The sequence below is a fragment of the Oncorhynchus kisutch genome, linkage group LG10 (genome assembly GCF_002021735.2).
Source record: "Oncorhynchus kisutch isolate 150728-3 linkage group LG10, Okis_V2, whole genome shotgun sequence".
Taxonomy (NCBI): domain Eukaryota; kingdom Metazoa; phylum Chordata; class Actinopteri; order Salmoniformes; family Salmonidae; genus Oncorhynchus; species Oncorhynchus kisutch.
The window spans coordinates 4,169,365-4,190,652 of NC_034183.2; positions in this window are offsets into that span (position 1 = coordinate 4,169,365).

A 21,288-nucleotide genomic window follows, 5' to 3' on the forward strand; every position below is an offset into this window, starting at 1 on the left:
GACAGGTTACCTTGGCGTTCTTAGGCACAGGGAATATGGTGGTCTGCTTGAAACTTACAGATTGTGTCATGGCTACAGATGTGATTGGTACAGGGCGATAATCATGTAGACAGGTTACCTTGGCGTTCTTAGGCACAGGGACTATGGTGCTCTGCTTGAAACTTACAGATTGTGTCATGGCTACAGATGTGATTGGTACAGGGCGATAATCATGTAGACAGGTTACCTTGGCGTTCTTAGGCACAGGGACTATGGTGCTCTGCTTGAAACTTACAGATTGTGTCATGGCTACAGATGTGATTGGTACAGGGCGATAATCATGTAGACAGGTTACCTTGGCGTTCTTAGGCACAGGGGCTATGGTGCTCTGCTTGAAACTTACAGATTGTGTCATGGCTACAGATGTGATTGGTACAGGGCGATAATCATGTAGACAGGTTACCTTGGCGTTCTTAGGCACAGGGGCTATGGTGGTCTGCTTGAAACTTACAGATTGTGTCATGGCTACAGATGTGATTGGTACAGGGCGATAATCATGTAGACAGGTTACCTTGGCGTTCTTAGGCACAGGGGCTATGGTGGTCTGCTTGAAACTTACAGATTGTGTCATGGCTACAGATGTGATTGGTACAGGGCGATAATCATGTAGACAGGTTACCTTGGCGTTCTTAGGCACAGGGGCTATGGTGGTCTGCTTGAAACTTACAGATTGTGTCATGGCTACAGATGTGATTGGTACAGGGCGATAATCATGTAGACAGGTTACCTTGGCGTTCTTAGGCACAGGGGCTATGGTGGTCTGCTTGAAACTTACAGATTGTGTCATGGCTACAGATGTGATTGGTACAGGGCGATAATCATGTAGACAGGTTACCTTGGCGTTCTTAGGCACAGGGACTATGGTGGTCTGCTTGACACATGTAGGTGTTTGTCAAAAACCATCTCGCAGCCCGTAACAAAAAAGGGAGACAACACAGAGATCAAGGAATAACAAAAAATATTAACTCTTTTATTTATTTATTTTTATTTATTTATTTCACCTTTATTTAACCAGGTAGGCTAGTTGAGAACACCTTTATTTAACCAGGTAGGCTAGTTGAGAACACCTTTATTTAACCAGGTAGGCTAGTTGAGAACACCTTTATTTAACCAGGTAGGCTAGTTGAGAACACCTTTATTTAACCAGGTAGGCTAGTTGAGAACACCTTTATTTAACCAGGTAGGCTAGTTGAGAACACCTTTATTTAACCAGGTAGGCTAGTTGAGAACACCTTTATTTAACCAGGTAGGCTAGTTGAGAACACCTTTATTTAACCAGGTAGGCTAGTTGAGAACACCTTTATTTAACCAGGTAGGCTAGTTGAGAACACCTTTATTTAACCAGGTAGGCTAGTTGAGAACACCTTTATTTAGCCAGGTAGGCCAGTTGAGAACACCTTTATTTAACCAGGTAGGCTAGTTGAGAACACCTTTATTTAACCAGGTAGGCTAGTTGAGAACACCTTTATTTAACCAGGTAGGCTAGTTGAGAACACCTTTATTTAACCAGGTAGGCTAGTTGAGAACACCTTTATTTAACCAGGTAGGCTAGTTGAGAACACCTTTATTTAACCAGGTAGGCTAGTTGAGAACACCTTTATTTAACCAGGTAGGCTAGTTGAGAACACCTTTATTTAACCAGGTAGGCTAGTTGAGAACACCTTTATTTAACCAGGTAGGCTAGTTGAGAACACCTTTATTTAACCAGGTAGGCTAGTTGAGAACACCTTTATTTAACCAGGTAGGCTAGTTGAGAACACCTTTATTTAACCAGGTAGGCTAGTTGAGAACACCTTTATTTAACCAGGTAGGCTAGTTGAGAACACCTTTATTTAACCAGGTAGGCTAGTTGAGAACACCTTTATTTAACCAGGTAGGCTAGTTGAGAACAAGTTCTCATTTACAACTGCGACCTGGCCAAGAATAAAGCATTACTAAAGTAAACTATATACAATTAACAATGTTGTGTGTAGTCAGTAATCAGTAATGTAAGTGAGTGGTTGAGTGCATAGATGGTGATAATGAGGGGTGTTGAGAGGTGCCAGAACAAACAAGCCACAAAAACGCCACAACCAAAAATACAGTGTGTCTGCATGGAGAGAGTCTCCTCAATGAATGGAGGGAAAAGTCTACTTATAAACCTGTAACCAGAACAACAGTAACCACAACAGTAACCACAACAGCTAGCTGTGAGATAAACCTGTAACCACAACAGCAGTAACCACAACAGCTAGCTGTGAGATAAACCTGTAACCAGAACAACAGTAACCACAACAACAGTAACCACAACAGCTAGCTGTGAGATAAACCTGTAACCACAACAACAGTAACAACAAAAGTAACCACAACAACAGTAACCACATCATCAGCAAGTGGTGAGATAAACCTGTAATCACAACAACAGTAACCACAACAACAGTAAGCAGAACAACAGCTAGCGGTGAGATTAACCTGTGACCAGAACAACAGTAACCACAACAACAGTAAGCAGAACAACAGCTAGCGGTGAGATTAACCTGTGACCAGAACAACAGTAGCCACAACAGTAACCACAACAGTAACCTTAACAACAGTAACCACAACAACAGTAACAACAACAACAGTAACCACAACAACAGTAACCACAACAACAGCTAGTGGTGAGATAAACCTGTAACCACAACAACAGCTAGTGGTGAGATAAACCTGTAACCACAACAACAGCTAGTGGTGAGATAAACCTGTAACCACAACAACAGCTAGTGGTGAGATAAACCTGTAACCACAACAACAGCTAGTGGTGAGATAAACCTGTAACCACAACAACAGCTAGTGGTGCGATAAACCTGTAATCACAACAACAGCTAGCGGTGAGGTAAACCTGTAACCACAACAACAGTAACCACAACAACAGCTAGCGGTGAGGTAAACCTGTAACCACAACAACAGCTAGCGGTGAGGTAAACCTGTAACCACAACAACAGTAACCACAACAACAGCTAGCGGTGAGATTAACCCTGTGGGCGTCCTGTAACCACAACAACAGTAACCACAACAACAGCTAGCGGTGAGGTAAACCTGTAACCACAACAACAGCTAGCGGTGAGGAAAACCTGTAATCACAACAACAGCTAGCGGTGAGATAAACCTGTAACCACAACAACAGCTAGCGGTGAGGTAAACCTGTAACTAACCTTGAAGAGACTCTCCAGGATACCAATGACATTGTGTAGATAGTGACTCTCGACACTACACTGGATAATATAATGTAATGATGAGGTTAACGGACTGGTAAGTGTGTGTGTGTGTGTGTGTGTGTGTGTCTGTGTGTGTGTCTGTGTGTGTGTGTGTATACTACTACTATACTGACATACCAACATACTATATACTATACTATAATACCACTAAGCTAACATACTATACTATATACTATACTATACTACTACTAAGCTAACATACTATATACTATACTACTACTAAGCTAATATACTATATACTATACTATACTACCACTAAGCTAACATACTATATTCTATACTACTACTATACTAACATATGGATTTGTTTTACTAAATAAATAGATTAGATAAGTATACACCATTCTGTATACATCTGGCCCTTCTTTGGACACTGTGTTAAGTAACCTCCAGACGAGCTTCAATGCCATACAACTCTCCTTCCGTGGCCTCCAACTGCTCTTAAATGCAAGTAAAAATAAATGCATGCTTTTCAACCGATCGCTGCCCGCACCTGCCCGCCTGTCCAACATCACTAATCTGGACGGCTCTGACTTAGAATATGTGGACAACTACAAATACCTGGGTGTCTGGTTAGACTGTAAACTCTCCTTCCAGACCCATATCAAACATCTCCAATCCAAAGTTAAATCTAGAATTGGCTTCCTATTTTGCAAACAAAGCATCCTTCACTCATGCTGCCAAACATACCGCTGTTTTCAATGTGTCTGTACTACAACTGAGAGATTTAACTTACTGCTGTTTTCAATGTGTCTGTACTACAACTGAGAGATTTAACTTACTGCTGTTTTCAATGTGCCTGTACTACAACTGAGAGATTTAACTTACTGCTGTTTTCAATGTGCTTGTACTACAACTGAGAGATTTAACTTACTACTGTCTCAATGTGTCTGTACTACAACTGAGATATTTAACTTACTACTGTCTCAATGTGTCTGTACTACAACTGAGAGATTTAACTTACCGCTGTTTTCAATGTGTCTCTACTACAACTGAGAGATTTAACTTACTGCTGTTTTCAATGTGCCTGTACTACAACTGAGAGATTTAACTTACTGCTGTTTTCAATGTGCTTGTACTACAACTGAGAGATTTAACTTACTACTGTCTCAATGTGTCTGTACTACAACTGAGATATTTAACTTACTACTGTCTCAATGTGTCTGTACTACAACTGAGAGATTTAACTTACCGCTGTTTTCAATGTGTCTCTACTACAACTGAGAGATTTAACTTACTGCTGTTTTCAATGTGCCTGTACTACAACTGAGAGATTTAACTTACTACTGTCTCAATGTGTCTGTACTACAACTGAGATATTTAACTTACTACTGTCTCAATGTGTCTGTACTACAACTGAGAGATTTAACTTACTACTGTCTCAATGTGTCTGTACTACAACTGAGAGATTTAACCGGATATTTTTTTTTTACTCACATTAAACAAAACATTTTGGCACTAAACTACTTCCATATATATACTCCCATTACTTTCTTTCCACTGGTCCCGGGCTACCTTCAGACAAGTCTTCCATTGCAAAACTACCATTCCAGTATTTTACTTGCTATATTGTATTTACTTTGCCATCATGGCCTTTTTTGCCTTTACCTCCCTTCTCACCTCATTTGCTCACATTGTATATAGACTTGTTTATACTGCATTATTGACTGTATGTTTGTTTTTACTCCATGTGTAACTCTGTGTCGTTTTATCTGTCGAACTGCTTTGCTTTATCTTGGCCAGGTCGCAATTGTAAATGAGAACTTGTTCTCAACTAGCCTACCTGGTTAAATAAAGGTGTTCTCAACTAGCCTACCTGGTTAAATAAAGGTGTTCTCAACTAGCCTACCTGGTTAAATAAAGGTGTTCTCAACTAGCCTACCTGGTTAAATAAAGGTGTTCTCAACTAGCCTACCTGGTTAAATAAAGGTGTTCTCAACTAGCCTACCTGGTTAAATAAAGGTGTTCTCAACTAGCCTACCTGGTTAAATAAAGGTGTTCTCAACTAGCCTACCTGGTTAAATAAAGGTGTTCTCAACTAGCCTACCTGGTTAAATAAAGGTGTTCTCAACTGGCCTACCTGGTTAAATAAAGGTGTTCTCAACTAGCCTACCTGGTTAAATAAAGGTGTTCTCAACTGGCCTACCTGGTTAAATAAAGGTGTTCTCAACTGGCCTACCTGGTTAAATAAAGGTGTTCTCAACTAGCCTACCTGGTTAAATAAAGGTGTTCTCAACTAGCCTACCTGGTTAAATAAAGGTGTTCTCAACTAGCCTACCTGGTTAAATAAAGGTGTTCTCAACTAGCCTACCTGGTTAAATAAAGGTGTTCTCAACTAGCCTACCTGGTTAAATAAAGGTAAAATAAAAAATAAATAAAAGTCTTGTGAGGCTGGTGGGCGTCCTGTAACCACAACAACAGTAACCGCAACAACAGTAACCGCAACAACAGTAACCGCAACAACAGTAACCACAACAACAGCTAGCGGTGAGATTAACCCTGTGGGCGTCCTGTAACCACAACAACAGTAACCACAACAACAGCTAGCGGTGAGATTAACCCTGTGGGCGTCCTGTAACCACAACAACAGTAACCACAACAACAGCTAGCGGTGAGGTTAACCCTGTGGGCGTCCTGTAACCACAACAACAGTAACCACAACAACAGCTAGCGGTGAGGTTAACCCTGTGGGCGTCCTGTAACCACAACAACAGTAACCACAACAACAGCTAGCGGTGAGATTAACCCTGTGGGCGTCCTGTAACCACAACAACAGTAACCACAACAACAGCTAGCGGTGAGATTAACCCTGTGGGCGTCCTAGAGCAAAACAACCAACGATACGGAAAGTTTTCATGAGAAGACCTAATTTTTGGGTTGTTTCATGGTCCGATAAAGACCGCTGCAGCTCGGCCACCTTCCATCACAGATGTGTGAAGGCCGCCATTGGTGGATGAGGTGGATTGAGACGAATCCAATGCAAAATAAATATATATATCAAGCTTAAACTGACAGATTTTGATGGGGATGTTTTTATTATGCAAAAATATATTTTGCGGCTGCTTGGACATGGACTCTATGGTTTTTTAAAGAGCTATAGAGAGAGAGTTAGAGAGAGATATGGAGAGAGATAGGGAGAGATATGGAGAGAGATAGGGAGAGAGAGAGAGAGAGAGAGAGAGAGAGAGATATGGAGAGAGATAGGGAGAGAGTGAAGACAATTTTGAAAGAGAGAGAGAGAGAGAGAGAGAATAGAGGATTGTGTTAACCTCCAGGGCAAGGTCAGGGTATCTCAGTATCCACAGAGTGTTCTCATTACACCGTGTACTCTGTGACCCTTCATGTGGACCTTCTACAGTATATAAATAAATACAACATTCATCACCAGCTGCCCAGAAAAACCATCACACAGCCTGAGTCCCAAAAACAACACTATTCCCTAAATAAGGGACTCCCTTGTGAAAGAGACCCTGGTCTCAATGGTAATCCCCTGCTTAAATAAGGGTACAATTTAGAAAGAAAAAAAAGAATGTGCTACGTTTGACCAGAAAATAGGGTGCCATTTTGGGATGCACTCCCAGGGGGCCAGAGATACTGAGGTCAGGGGTAAAGGTCATCCAGAGGTCAAATTAAAGCCTGGTCACTGGGGGGGGGGGGGGGGGGGCGGACACAGGACACAGAACACAGAACACAGGACACAGAACACAGGACACAGGACACAGAACACAGAACACAGAACACAGGACACAGAATACAGGACACAGGACACAGAACACAGAACACAGAACACAGAACACAGAGCACAGAATACAGGACACAGGACACAGAACACAGAACACAGGACACAGAACACAGGACACAGAACACAGGACACAGAATACAGGACACAGGACACAGAACACAGAACACAGAATACAGGACACAGAACACAGAACACAGGACACAGAATACAGGACACAGGACACAGAACACAGAACACAGAACATGAAACAGAATGACATAATACAGAACATCAATAGACAAGAACAGCTACATAAATCGTTTTGTTTTAAACCACACGTACATATCGATGTACTCACACAAACTACCAACTGTCAAATAGGGGTATTAACAGGTACATGGTCTAACAGGGACATGGAATTAATACTGCTGTCTCAGATCCAGCAAGGACTGCAATTCATATAGATGTCTTATCAAATCAGATTGTATTTGTCACATGCGCCGAATACAACAGGTGTAGCACTCACCTAGCACTCACCCCTTACTGGCCCCGGTGTTGGGGGCAGATGTTTTGTTTTCTACCCTCACCACCTGAGGGGCAGCCTGTCAGGAAGTCCAGGATCCAGTTGCAGAGGGAGGTGTTTAGTCCCAGGGTCCTTAGCTTAGTGATGAGCTTTGAGGGCACTATGGTGTTGAACGTTGAGCTGTAGTCAATGAAAAGCGTTCTCACGTAGGTGTTCCTTTTGTCCAGTTGGGAAAGGGTAATGTGGCGTGCGATTTGCGGGTGTTGCCTGCAATCCATGGCTTCTGGTTGGGATATGTACGTACGGTGAATTTGGGGACGAAGTCGTCAATGCACTTGTTGATGAAGCCGGTGAATGAGGTGGTGTATTCCTCAATGCCATTGGATGAATCCAGGAACATATTCCAGTCAGTGATAACAAAACAATCCTGTAGTGTAACATCCGTGTCATCTGACCACTTCCGTATTAAGGGAGTCACTGGTACTTCCTGCTTTAGTTTTTACTTGTAAGCAGGAATCAGGAGGATAGAATTATGGTCAGATTTGCCAAATGGAGGGCGACGGAGAGTTTGTACATGTGAATCTATGTGTGGAGTAAAGAGTTTAGAGTTTCTAGAGTTTGTACATGTGCATCTATGTGTGGATTAAAGGTGGGCTAGAGTTTTTTTCCTCTCTGGTTGGACATTTAACATGCTGGTAGAAATTAGGTAAAACGGATTTAAGTTTGCCTGCAGTAAAGTCTCCAGCCACTAGGAGCAACCACTTCTGGATGAGTTATGTTCCAAACTCTTGACTAACTCAGGCTCAGTGAGGTATCTTTGTTTGTGCAAAATACAGGTGGAAAAAATACTAGCGGATTGTGATCGAGGATGATATGTTTTGTGTAAAGTTGGTGAGATGTCTTCCACCCTACAAGGTGCATGATAGGCCTTTAGTTTTAGAGAGAGAGAAGCCTGCTTTGTAAATTAGAGGTCTGTAGTATGGGAGATTGGGAGAGGAGAAGACTGCTCTGTAAGTAAGAGGTCTGTAGTATGGGAGATTGGGAGAGGAGAAGCCTGCTCTGTAAATAAGAGGTCTGTAGTATGGGAGATTGGGAGAAGAGAAGCCTGCTCTGTAAGTAAGAGGTCTGTAGTATGGGAGATTGGGAGAGGAGAAGACTGCTCTGTAAGTAAGAGGTCTGTAGTATGGGAGATTGGGAGAGGAGAAGCCTGCTCTGTAAGTAAGAGGTCTGTAGTATGGGAGATTGGGAGAGGAGAAGACTGCTCTGTAAGTAAGAGGTCTGTAGTATGGGAGATTGGGAGAGGAGAAGCCTGCTCTGTAAGTAAGAGGTCTGTAGTATGGGAGATTGGGAGAGGAGAAGCCTGCTCTGTAAGTAAGAGGTCTGTAGTATGGGAGATTGGGAGAGGAGAAGACTGCTCTGTAAGTAAGAGGTCTGTAGTATGGGAGATTGGGAGAGGAGAAGCCTGCTCTGTAAGTAAGAGGTCTGTAGTATGGGAGATTGGGAGAGGAGAAGACTGCTCTGTAAGTAAGAGGTCTGTAGTATGGGAGATTGGGAGAGGAGAAGACTGCTCTGTAAGTAAGAGGTCTGTAGTATGGGAGATTGGGAGAGGAGAAACTGCTCTGTAAGTAAGAGGTCTGTAGTATGGGAGATTGGGAGAGGAGAAGACTGCTCTGTAAGTAAGAGGTCTGTAGTATGGGAGATTGGGAGAAGAGAAGCCTGCTCTGTAAGTAAGAGGTCTGTAGTATGGGACATTGGGAGAGGAGAAGACTGCTCTGTAAGTAAGAGGTCTGTAGTATGGGAGATTGGGAGAGGAGAAGCCTGCTCTGTAAGTAAGAGGTCTGTAGTATGGGAGATTGGGAGAGGAGAAGACTGCTCTGTAAGTAAGAGGTCTGTAGTATGGGAGATTGGGAGAGGAGAAGACTGCTCTGTAAATAAGAGGTCTGTAGTATGGGAGATTGGGAGAGGAGAAGACTGCTCTGTAAATAAGAGGTCTGTAGTATGGGAGATTGGGAGAGGAGAAGCCTGCTCTGTAAGTAAGAGGTCTCTAGTATGGGAGATTGGGAGAGGAGAAGACTGCTCTGTAAGTAAGAGGTCTGTAGTATGGGAGATTGGGAGAGGAGAAGCCTGCTCTGTAAGTAAGAGGTATGTAGTATGGGAGATTGGGAGAGGAGAAGCCTGCTCTGTAAGTAAGAGGTCTGTAGTATGGGAGATTGGGAGAGGAGAAGCCTGCTCTGTAAGTAAGAGGTCTGTAGTATGGGAGATTGGGAGAGGAGAAGCCTGCTCTGTAAGTAAGAGGTCTGTAGTATGGGAGATTGGGAGAGGAGAAGACTGCTCTGTAAATAAGAGGTCTGTAGTATGGGAGATTGGGAGAGGAGAAGACTGCTCTGTAAATAAGAGGTCTGTAGTATGGGAGATTGGGAGAGGAGAAGACTGCTCTGTAAGTAAGAGGTCTGTAGTATGGGAGATTGGGAGAGGAGAAGCCTGCTCTGTAAGTAAGAGGTCTGTAGTATGGGAGATTGGGAGAGGAGAAGACTGCTCTGTAAGTAAGAGGTCTGTAGTATGGGAGATTGGGAGAGGAGAAGACTGCTCTGTAAGTAAGAGGTCTGTAGTATGGGAGATTGGGAGAAGAGAAGCCTGCTCTGTAAGTAAGAGGTCTGTAGTATGGGAGATTGGGAGAGGAGAAGACTGCTCTGTAAGTAAGAGGTCTGTAGTATGGGAGATTGGGAGAGGAGAAGCCTGCTCTGTAAGTAAGAGGTCTGTAGTAGGGGAGATTGGGAGAGGAGAAGCCTGCTCTGTAAGTAAGAGGTCTGTAGTATGGGAGATTGGGAGAGGAGAATACTGCTCTGTAAATAAGAGGTCTGTAGTATGGGAGATTGGGAGAGGAGAAGACTGCTCTGTAAATAAGAGGTCTGTAGTATGGGAGATTGGGAGAGGAGAAGCCTGCTCTGTAAGTAAGAGGTCTGTAGTATGGGAGATTGGGAGAGGAGAATCCTGCTCTGTAAGTAAGAGGTCTGTAGTATGGGAGATTGGGAGAGGAGAAGCCTGCTCTGTAAGTAAGAGGTCTGTAGTATGGGAGATTGGGAGAGGAGAAGCCTGCTCTGTAAGTAAGAGGTCTGTAGTATGGGAGATTGGGAGAGGAGAAGACTGCTCTGTAAATAAGAGGTCTGTAGTATGGGAGATTGGGAGAGGAGAAGACTGCTCTGTAAATAAGAGGTCTGTAGTATGGGAGATTGGGAGAGGAGAAGACTGCTCTGTAAATAAGAGGTCTGTAGTATGGGAGATTGGGAGAGGAGAAGACTGCTCTGTAAGTAAGAGGTCTGTAGTATGAGAGATTGGGAGAGGAGAAGCCTGCTCTGTAAATAACTGGTCTGTAGTATGGGAGATTGGGAGAGGAGAAGCCTGCTCTGTAAATAAGAGGTCTGTAGTATGGGAGATTGGGAGAGGAGAAGCCTGCTCTGTAAATAAGAGGTCTGTAGTATGGGAGATTGGGAGAGGAGAAGACTGCTCTGTAAGTAAGAGGTCTGTAGTATGGGAGATTGGGAGAGGAGAAGACTGCTCTGTAAGTAAGAGGTCTGTAGTATGGGAGATTGGGAGAGGAGAAGCCTGCTCTGTAAGTAAGAGGTCTGTAGTATGGGAGATTGGGAGAGGAGAAGACTGCTCTGTAAGTAAGAGGTCTGTAGTATGGGAGATTGGGAGAGGAGAAGCCTGCTCTGTAAGTAAGAGGTCTGTAGTATGGGAGATTGGGAGAGGAGAAGACTGCTCTGTAAGTAAGAGGTCTGTAGTATGGGAGATTGGGAGAGGAGAAGCCTGCTCTGTAAGTAAGAGGTCTGTAGTATGGGAGATTGGGAGAGGAGAAGCCTGCTCTGTCAGTAAGAGGTCTGTAGTATGGGAGATTGGGAGAGGAGAAGCCTGCTCTGTAAGTAAGAGGTCTGTAGTATGGGAGATTGGGAGAGGAGAAGCCTGCTCTGTAAGTAAGAGGTCTGTAGTATGGGAGATTGGGAGAGGAGAAGCCTGCTCTGTAAGTAAGAGGTCTGTAGTATGGGAGATTGGGAGAGGAGAAGACTGCTCTGTAAGTAAGAGGTCTGTAGTATGGGAGATTGGGAGAAGAGAAGCCTGCTCTGTAAGTAAGAGGTCTGTAGTATGGGAGATTGGGAGAGGAGAAGCCTGCTCTGTAAGTAAGAGGTCTGTAGTATGGGAGATTGGGAGAGGAGAAGCCTGCTCTGTAAGTAAGAGGTCTGTAGTATGGGAGATTGGGAGAGGAGAAGCCTGCTCTGTAAGTAAGAGGTCTGTAGTATGGGAGATTGGGAGAGGAGAAGCCTGCTCTGTAAGTAAGAGGTCTGTAGTATGGGAGATTGGGAGAGGAGAAGCCTGCTCTGTAAGTAAGAGGTCTGTAGTATGGGAGATTGGGAGAAGAGAAGCCTGCTCTGTAAGTAAGAGGTCTGTAGTATGGGAGATTGGGAGAGGAGAAGCCTGCTCTGTAAGTAAGAGGTCTGTAGTATGGGAGATTGGGAGAGGAGAAGCCTGCTCTGTAAGTAAGAGGTCTGTAGTATGGGAGATTGGGAGAGGAGAAGCCTGCTCTGTAAGTAAGAGGTCTGTAGTATGGGAGATTGGGAGAGGAGAAGCCTGCTCTGTAAGTAAGAGGTCTGTAGTATGGGAGATTGGGAGAGGAGAAGCCTGCTCTGTAAGTAAGAGGTCTGTAGTATGGGAGATTGGGAGAGGAGAAGACTGCTCTGTAAGTAAGAGGTCTGTAGTATGGGAGATTGGGAGAAGAGAAGCCTGCTCTGTAAGTAAGAGGTCTGTAGTATGGGAGATTGGGAGAGGAGAAGCCTGCTCTGTAAGTAAGAGGTCTGTAGTATGGGAGATTGGGAGAGGAGAAGCCTGCTCTGTAAGTAAGAGGTCTGTAGTATGGGAGATTGGGAGAGGAGAAGCCTGCTCTGTAAGTAAGAGGTCTGTAGTATGGGAGATTGGGAGAGGAGAAGCCTGCTCTGTAAGTAAGAGGTCTGTAGTATGGGAGATTGGGAGAGGAGAAGCCTGCTCTGTAAGTAAGAGGTCTGTAGTATGGGAGATTGGGAGAAGAGAAGCCTGCTCTGTAAGTAAGAGGTCTGTAGTATGGGAGATTGGGAGAGGAGAAGCCTGCTCTGTAAGTAAGAGGTCTGTAGTATGGGAGATTGGGAGAGGAGAAGCCTGCTCTGTAAGTAAGAGGTCTGTAGTATGGGAGATTGGGAGAGGAGAAGCCTGCTCTGTAAGTAAGAGGTCTGTAGTATGGGAGATTGGGAGAGGAGAAGCCTGCTCTGTAAATAAGAGGTCTGTAGTATGGGAGATTGGGAGAGGAGAAGCCTGCTCTGTAAGTAAGAGGTCTGTAGTATGGGAGATTGGGAGAAGAGAAGCCTGCTCTGTAAGTAAGAGGTCTGTAGTATGGGAGATTGGGAGAGGAGAAGCCTGCTCTGTAAGTAAGAGGTCTGTAGTATGGGAGATTGGGAGAGGAGAAGCCTGCTCTGTAAGTAAGAGGTCTGTAGTATGGGAGATTGGGAGAGGAGAAGCCTGCTCTGTAAGTAAGAGGTCTGTAGTATGGGAGATTGGGAGAGGAGAAGCCTGCTCTGTAAGTAAGAGGTCTGTAGTATGGGAGATTGGGAGAGGAGAAGCCTGCTCTGTAAGTAAGAGGTCTGTAGTATGGGAGATTGGGAGAGGAGAAGACTGCTCTGTAAGTAAGAGGTCTGTAGTATGGGAGATTGGGAGAAGAGAAGCCTGCTCTGTAAGTAAGAGGTCTGTAGTATGGGAGATTGGGAGAGGAGAAGCCTGCTCTGTAAGTAAGAGGTCTGTAGTATGGGAGATTGGGAGAGGAGAAGCCTGCTCTGTAAGTAAGAGGTCTGTAGTATGGGAGATTGGGAGAGGAGAAGCCTGCTCTGTAAGTAAGAGGTCTGTAGTATGGGAGATTGGGAGAGGAGAAGCCTGCTCTGTAAGTAAGAGGTCTGTAGTATGGGAGATTGGGAGAGGAGAAGCCTGCTCTGTAAGTAAGAGGTCTGTAGTATGGGAGATTGGGAGAAGAGAAGCCTGCTCTGTAAGTAAGAGGTCTGTAGTATGGGAGATTGGGAGAGGAGAAGCCTGCTCTGTAAGTAAGAGGTCTGTAGTATGGGAGATTGGGAGAGGAGAAGCCTGCTCTGTAAGTAAGAGGTCTGTAGTATGGGAGATTGGGAGAGGAGAAGCCTGCTCTGTAAGTAAGAGGTCTGTAGTATGGGAGATTGGGAGAGGAGAAGCCTGCTCTGTAAGTAAGAGGTCTGTAGTATGGGAGATTGGGAGAGGAGAAGCCTGCTCTGTAAGTAAGAGGTCTGTAGTATGGGAGATTGGGAGAAGAGAAGCCTGCTCTGTAAGTAAGAGGTCTGTAGTATGGGAGATTGGGAGAGGAGAAGCCTGCTCTGTAAGTAAGAGGTCTGTAGTATGGGAGATTGGGAGAGGAGAAGCCTGCTCTGTAAGTAAGAGGTCTGTAGTATGGGAGATTGGGAGAGGAGAAGCCTGCTCTGTAAGTAAGAGGTCTGTAGTATGGGAGATTGGGAGAGGAGAAGCCTGCTCTGTAAGTAAGAGGTCTGTAGTATGGGAGATTGGGAGAGGAGAAGCCTGCTCTGTAAATAAGAGGTCTGTAGTATGGGAGATTGGGAGAGGAGAAGACTGCTCTGTAAGTAACGTTAAAGCAGCAGTAGCTAAGAACCACAAATGTTCAGATATACAGATAAGGCCGAAGTGAAGCGGAGTGGAACGAGGCAGGGTGTTAGGTGAGCAGCTGCCTGGCCCATCCAGCAGCAGTCTCTTTCAACCTATTCATCACTATTTACTTCTGTCTACCTCTCAGCGTCTTAGTCGAGCTGTCACTGAGTATAGGCCGGCTCCTCTTACCATTCTGGGGGAATCCTCAATGGCACCCGATTGCCTTTATAGTGCACTACTTTAGACCAGAGCCCTATTCCCTATATAGTGCACTGCTTTAGACCAAGGCCCTGTGGGAGGGAAGAGGGTTCCATTTGGGAGAGAATCTACCTCTCCAGCTGGGGGTCGGGTTGCAGGTATCCAGCCACCATTAAAAGCGAAGCAACTGTTGATGATTTAATTAATTATGATACAGGTTAATTTATTCGAGGCCAGGGCAGGCCGGGGGCATTGGATGTCTGGTGAAGAAAATGTGGTTCACGTTTCCAGCCGGCTCACAACAATGTGAGGCTCATATTTAATTTAACTACACATCAGACCTGGGTTGAAATACATTCATGTGAGCATCTGGTATTTAAAATACTTATTTAGAATATAATATTCATGTATTTAACCCAGGTATTTGAATATTGTATTTGAAATATTTTAAATACCAGATACTCACATGAATTTAACCCGGGTACAATATTCAGATACTTGGGTTAAATGCATGTGAGTGTATTTGAGTCAGTGCGTTTGAGTATTTTCAAATACATCAAACTGTAGCTTCTTACTTCATCCTTCTAATCTGGCCGAAGTAATACTAGCCAGGGACCTTCAACGTTACTGCAATAGAAGTCTCTGCCGGCAGCCACCTGACTGACTGACATGTCTATATCCTTACCAGTTGTGCACTTCATTCTCAGGTTTTTTGGTTGTTTGGGGGTTGATGTCTATAGACATGGCAGGAGTCGTGGGACGGTTTTGAAATTACATTTTTGTAACTCTCGCAAACACACTGTCAGCAGCTTCTCCAGTGTCTTACTCTGAGCTGGGGTAGTTCGTTTCACGTGTCAGGCCTTCGGCCTATGCTGCAGTGGTGTGGAGTTAGCTGCTTGAGAAAGTTGTGAATGTGCTTCTAAAAATCTGTCAAAAACCCAGGGGGGGGACGCAGGCGAACGCTGTTCATGATTCCACTTGTTTGACAGATGCGATCAGAACTCAGTAAGATCAAGAATATACTGTAAGCGTTCTGAGTTTTGATCAATGCTTGGGGCAATATTTAGATGTTGACCTGTAATTAATTTTCTTTATTGTGTACAAAATATACATGACATATTTATATACAATGCACTGAACAAAAATATAAACGCAACATGCAACAATTGCATTTCTTTTTAAAACCTCTTGCGACTCTAGGGGCAGTATTTTAATTTTTGGAAAAAAACGTTCCCGTTTTAAATGGGATATTTTGTCAAGACAAGATGCTAGAATATGCATACAATTGACAGCTTTGGATAGAAAACACTCTAACGTTTCCAAAACTGTAAAGATATTGTCTGTGAGTATAACAGAACTGATGTTGCAGGCGAAAGCCTGAGAAAAATCCAATCCGGAAGTGCCCCAGGTTTTGAAAGCGCTGCGTTCCAATGAGTTCCTATTCAGCTGTGAATGTGCCATCAACGAGCTTACAATTTCTACGTATTCCCTCCAAGGTGTCTACAGCATTGTGACATAGTTATACGCATTTCTGTTGAAGAATAGCCGTAGGCGGCCACATTGCGTAAGTGGTCACATGGTGGCTCCGAGAGAGATTCTCGCGTAAAATACAGAGTTAGCCATTACTCCAATCGGTCCTACTGAAAAAAGAATTGTCCCGACGGATATATTATCGAATAGATATTAGAAAAACACCTTGAGGATTGATTATAAACGTTTGCCATGTTTCTGTCGATATTATGGAGCTAATTTTGAATATTTTTCGCCGTTTTCGTGACTGCAATTTCCGGGCGATTTCTCAGCCAAACGTGAAGAACAAACGGAGCTATTTCGCCTACAAAAATAATATTTTGGGAAAAAATGAACTTTGGCTATCTACCTGGGAGTTTCATGAGTGAAAACATCCGAAGTTCATCAAAGGTAAACGATTTAATTTGATTGCTTTTCTGATTTTCGTGACAAGGAATAATGCTATGCTAGGCTATCAATAAACTTACCCAAATGCTTGTCTAGCTTTGGCAGTAAAGCATATTTTGAAAATCTGAGATGACAGGGTGATTAACAAAAGGCAAAGCTGTGTCTCAATATATTTCATTTGTGATTTTCATGAATAGGAACATTTTCTAGGGATATTTATGTCCGTTGCGTTATGCTAATTAGTTTCAGGCGATGGTTACGCTCCCGCATGTGGGTTTGGGAGTCACAAGAAGTTTAACTGAGTCACAGTTCATATAAGTGGATACCGTCTCCTTTTTAAGACAGAGAACAGGAGACAAGAGGTCCTTACAAGTGGCTCCAATTTCAATAAGTGTAACATCAGCGTGATGTTAGGTTACCAATCAATCCATCTCCATGGTTACCAATCCATCCCCATGGTTACCAATCCATCCATCCCCATGGTTACCAATCCATCCATCCCCATGGTTACCAATCCATCCCCATGGTTACCAATCCATCCCCATGGTTACCAACCCATCCCCATGGTTACCAATCCATCCATCCCCATTGTTACCAATCCATCCCCATGGTTACCAATCCACGCCCATGGTTACCAATCCATCCATCCCCATTGTTACCAATCCGTCTCCATTGTTACCAATCCACGCCCATGGTTACCAATCCATCCATCCCCATTGTTACCAATCCACGCCCATGGTTACCAATCCATCTCCATGGTTACCAATCCGTCTCCATGGTTACCAATCCACGCCAATGGTTGCCAATCCATCCATCCCCATTGTTACCAATCCACGCCCATGGTTACCAATCCATCCATCCCCATGGTTACCAATCCATCCCCATGGTTACCAATCCATCCATCCCCATTGTTACCAATCCATCCCCATGGTTACCAATCCATCCATCCCCATGGTTACCAATCCATCCCCATGGTTACCAATCCATCCCCATGGTTACCAACCCATCCCCATGGTTACCAATCCATCCATCCCCATTGTTACCAATCCATCCCCATGGTTACCAATCCACGCCCATGGTTACCAATCCATCCATCCCCATTGTTACCAATCCGTCTCCATAGTTACCAATCCACGCCCATGGTTACCAATCCATCCATCCCCATTGTTACCAATCCACGCCCATGGTTACCAATCCATCTCCATGGTTACCAATCCACGCCAATGGTTGCCAATCCATCCATCCCCATTGTTACCAATCCACGCCCATGGTTACCAATCCATCCATCCCCATGCTTACCAATCCATCCCCATGGTTACCAATCCATCCATCCCCATTGTTACCAATCCATCCCCATGGTTACCAATCCATCCATCCCCATTGTTACCAATCCATGCCCATGGTTACCAATCCATCCATCCCCATTGTTACCAATCCGTCTCCATGGTTACCAATCCATCTCCATGGTTACCAATCCACACCCATGGTTACCAATCCATCCATCCCCATTGTTACCAATCCACACCCATGGTTACCAATCCATCCATCCCCATTGTTACCAATCTGTCTCCATGGTTACCAATCCATCCATCCCCATGGTTACCAATCCATCCATCCATCCCCATGGCTACCAATCCATCCATCCCCATTGTTACCAATCCATCCCCATGGTTACCAATCCATCCATCCCCATTGTTACCAATCCGTCTCCATGGTTACCAATCCATCCCCATTGTTACCAATCCGTCTCCATGGTTACCAATCAATCCGTTCATCCATCCATCCCTTAACTTCTCCTGAAACATTTAGTGAGTCGATGCCACCAGTCCATGCACTGTATGTTACAGCTCCTTCGTGGCTCCCATTGGCTGCACGGAGTGGTATTAAAGAAGAAATCCCATGCAGCCTTGTTTTTAGGTTCAAACACTGGAATGTGAGATGTAATCTTCACCTCGATTAGGCTGATAGAAATCCTTATTATTTAGTTGAATGATTTTCAACTTGAGTGTCATTATTTCAATACAGCGTAGACTCTCTTGTTCTGAGCTTCTAACAGTGTGGCTTCTTGACAATGATCACAAGAGCAGCTGCTCACCGATTTGACAGCTCCAACACAGTTCCACTGCCAAAACATTAGCTATGCGGGTGTCGGCTATTGTCGGTTAACGCTTGAGCTGATTGAATCTAGGCCTAAAGCCTGACAGCAGGTTTGATTGATTGTTGTTCGGAGCATTGTGTTGATTGTTGCCTGTAGTGTTGAAGTTTATTCTGAAGAAGCTTGGAATCAAACAAATTAAATAGCCTGGTATCAATCAGTTTGGTTTCCAGGCTAACATTTCTGTTGCTCCCAGCAGACACTCCGTTCCTGTCTCTCACCCTGCTGGGCTCTTCCAACCAATCAAGAGTAATTACAAAGTGGTAGTGGTCCACATGTTAATTAAGACATTACCCTGCCAGCTACAACACAGATTAAGAGGTTATTAACAAACTACTCTGAGTGTGACCGACCTGGGTTTAAATACTAGTTCACATATCTCAATTACTTTCACATACAGTGGGGCAAAAAAGTATTTAGTCAGACACCAATTGTGCAAGTTCTCCCACTTAAAAAGATGAGAGAGGCCTGTAATTTACAAGGTACACTTCAACTATGACAGACAAAATGAGAAAAAAAGTCCAGAAAATCACATTGTAGGATTTTTTATGAATTTATTTGCAAATGATGGTGGAAAATAAGTATTTGGTCAATAACAAAAGTTTATCTCAATACTTTGTTATAAACCTTTTGTTAGCAATGACAGAGGTCAAACTTTTTCTGTAAGTCTTCACAAGGTTTTCACACACTGTTGCTGGTATTTTGGCCCATTCCTCCATGCAGATCTCCTCTAGAGCAGTGATGTTTTGGGGCTGTTGCTGGGCAACACGGACTTTCAACTCCTGGCTGACTAAATACTTTTTTCCCCCACTGTACATTTGAAGTAATTATTCCGATATCTTCCATTTGAGACAAAAAAGTAATTTAACATGTTAAAGTGCTGATTGACTCTCTGCTAGACACTAATAAAAGACCCAACGTATCTGGCCCTGTACCTTCTCTGAAGCGTGGCATTGCAACGCTTTAGCAGGATTCCATCTCTTCACAACTGCCTACAGATTTATACTGTTAGCACTGAGGCGGTGTGCCCTAGTAGGAAGTCCACTGTGTGCAGCTCACCCTGCACTAACATAAATTACATGAGAATATCTACTTCTGCTAAGCTTCCCAGCATCCCAGAAAAGTTCTCAAAATAGCCCACTTTAACATTTGTGGCTTAAAGAAGCAATAAAACTGGCCTTCTTTAGACTAGAGTATCTGTGTGCCCTCAGGCCTGGAGGGAAGCAAAAGTTATTCCTCTACCTAAGAATAGTAAAGCCTCCTTTACTGGCTCAAACAGCTGATCAATCAGCCTGTTACCAACCCTTAGTAAAGTTTAGAAAAAAATTGTGTTTGACCAGATATATTTTACAGTAAAAAATTGACGACAGACTTTCAGCCCACTTATAGGGACATTCAACAAGGACAGCACTTACACAAATGACTGATGATTGGCTGAGAAAAATGATGACGATGCTGATATCCTGATAAAATGATTATGGGGGCTGTTTTGTTAGACTTCAGTGCGGCTTTTTGACATTATCGATCATAGTCTGTTGCTGGAAAAACGTTTGTGTTATGGCTTCACACCCCCTGCTATATTGTGGATAAACAGTTACCTGTCTAACAGAACACAGAGGGTGGAAGTCTCTCCAACAAAATCCTTTGTAGAATCAGGAATTCCCCAGGGCAGCTGTCTTGGCCCCTTACTTTTTAAAATCTTTACCAATGACATGCAACTGGCTTTGAGTAAAGCCAGTGTGTATATGTATGCGGATGACTCAACACTATATACTATATACTATATGTGCTACTACAGTGAATGAAATGTGAATGAATGAAATGACTGCAACACTCAACAAAGAGCTGCAGTTAGTTTCAGAGTGGGTGGCAAGGAATAGGTTTTTCCTAAATATTTCACAAGTAAAAGTATTGTATTTGGGACTAAACCCTAAACCTTCACATAATCTTGCAATAACTAATGTGGAAATTGATCACGTTGAGGTGACTAAACAAATGTAAGATATATTTTGTTTTGTTTAACACTTGATGGTTAATAAATGATTCCATACGTGTTATTTCATAGTTTTTATGTCTTTACTATTATTCTACAATGTAGAATATAGGAAAAATAAAGAAAAACCCTTGAATGAGTAGGTGTGTCCAAATATTTGACTGGTACTGTACATGGTGGGGGCTCACTCATCTTCACTACTTTCAATATGTCATTTCTCAGAGTCACCAAAAGTTGTAAAAAAGTGTTGATGGGGACAGAATGCTTTTGGACCATCAAATAATTGGCATATTATATATATTATTATTATTCAAATTTTGAATTTTTTTATTATTATTTAATTTATTATTATTTATTGTATTTATTTTAGTTTTTTTATTATTATATTTATTATTTTTGAATTTCCATATTGGAAATGTTGTCGAAGCCAAACCTTTGACTCGTACCATCGAGCAGTACCATCGAGACTAAACCCAGGATAGAGGGGCTGATCATTGATGAAATCAAAATAATAGTTTTTAGGCTATGTAATGTCCGTCGATGGTGGAAGAAGGTGAGGACCAAGGTGCAGCGTGGTATGTGTCCATATTTACACAACAGAAAACAGAAAATAATCATCCATCAAAACACAATAGAAAACAGGCTCCCTAAATATGGTTCTCAATCAGGGACAATGACTGACTGCTGCCTCTGATTGAGAACCATACCAGGCCAAACACAGAAATAGCAAATCATAGAAAAACGAACATAGACTGTCCACCCAACTCACGCTCTGGCCATACTAAAACAAAGACATAACAAAAGAAC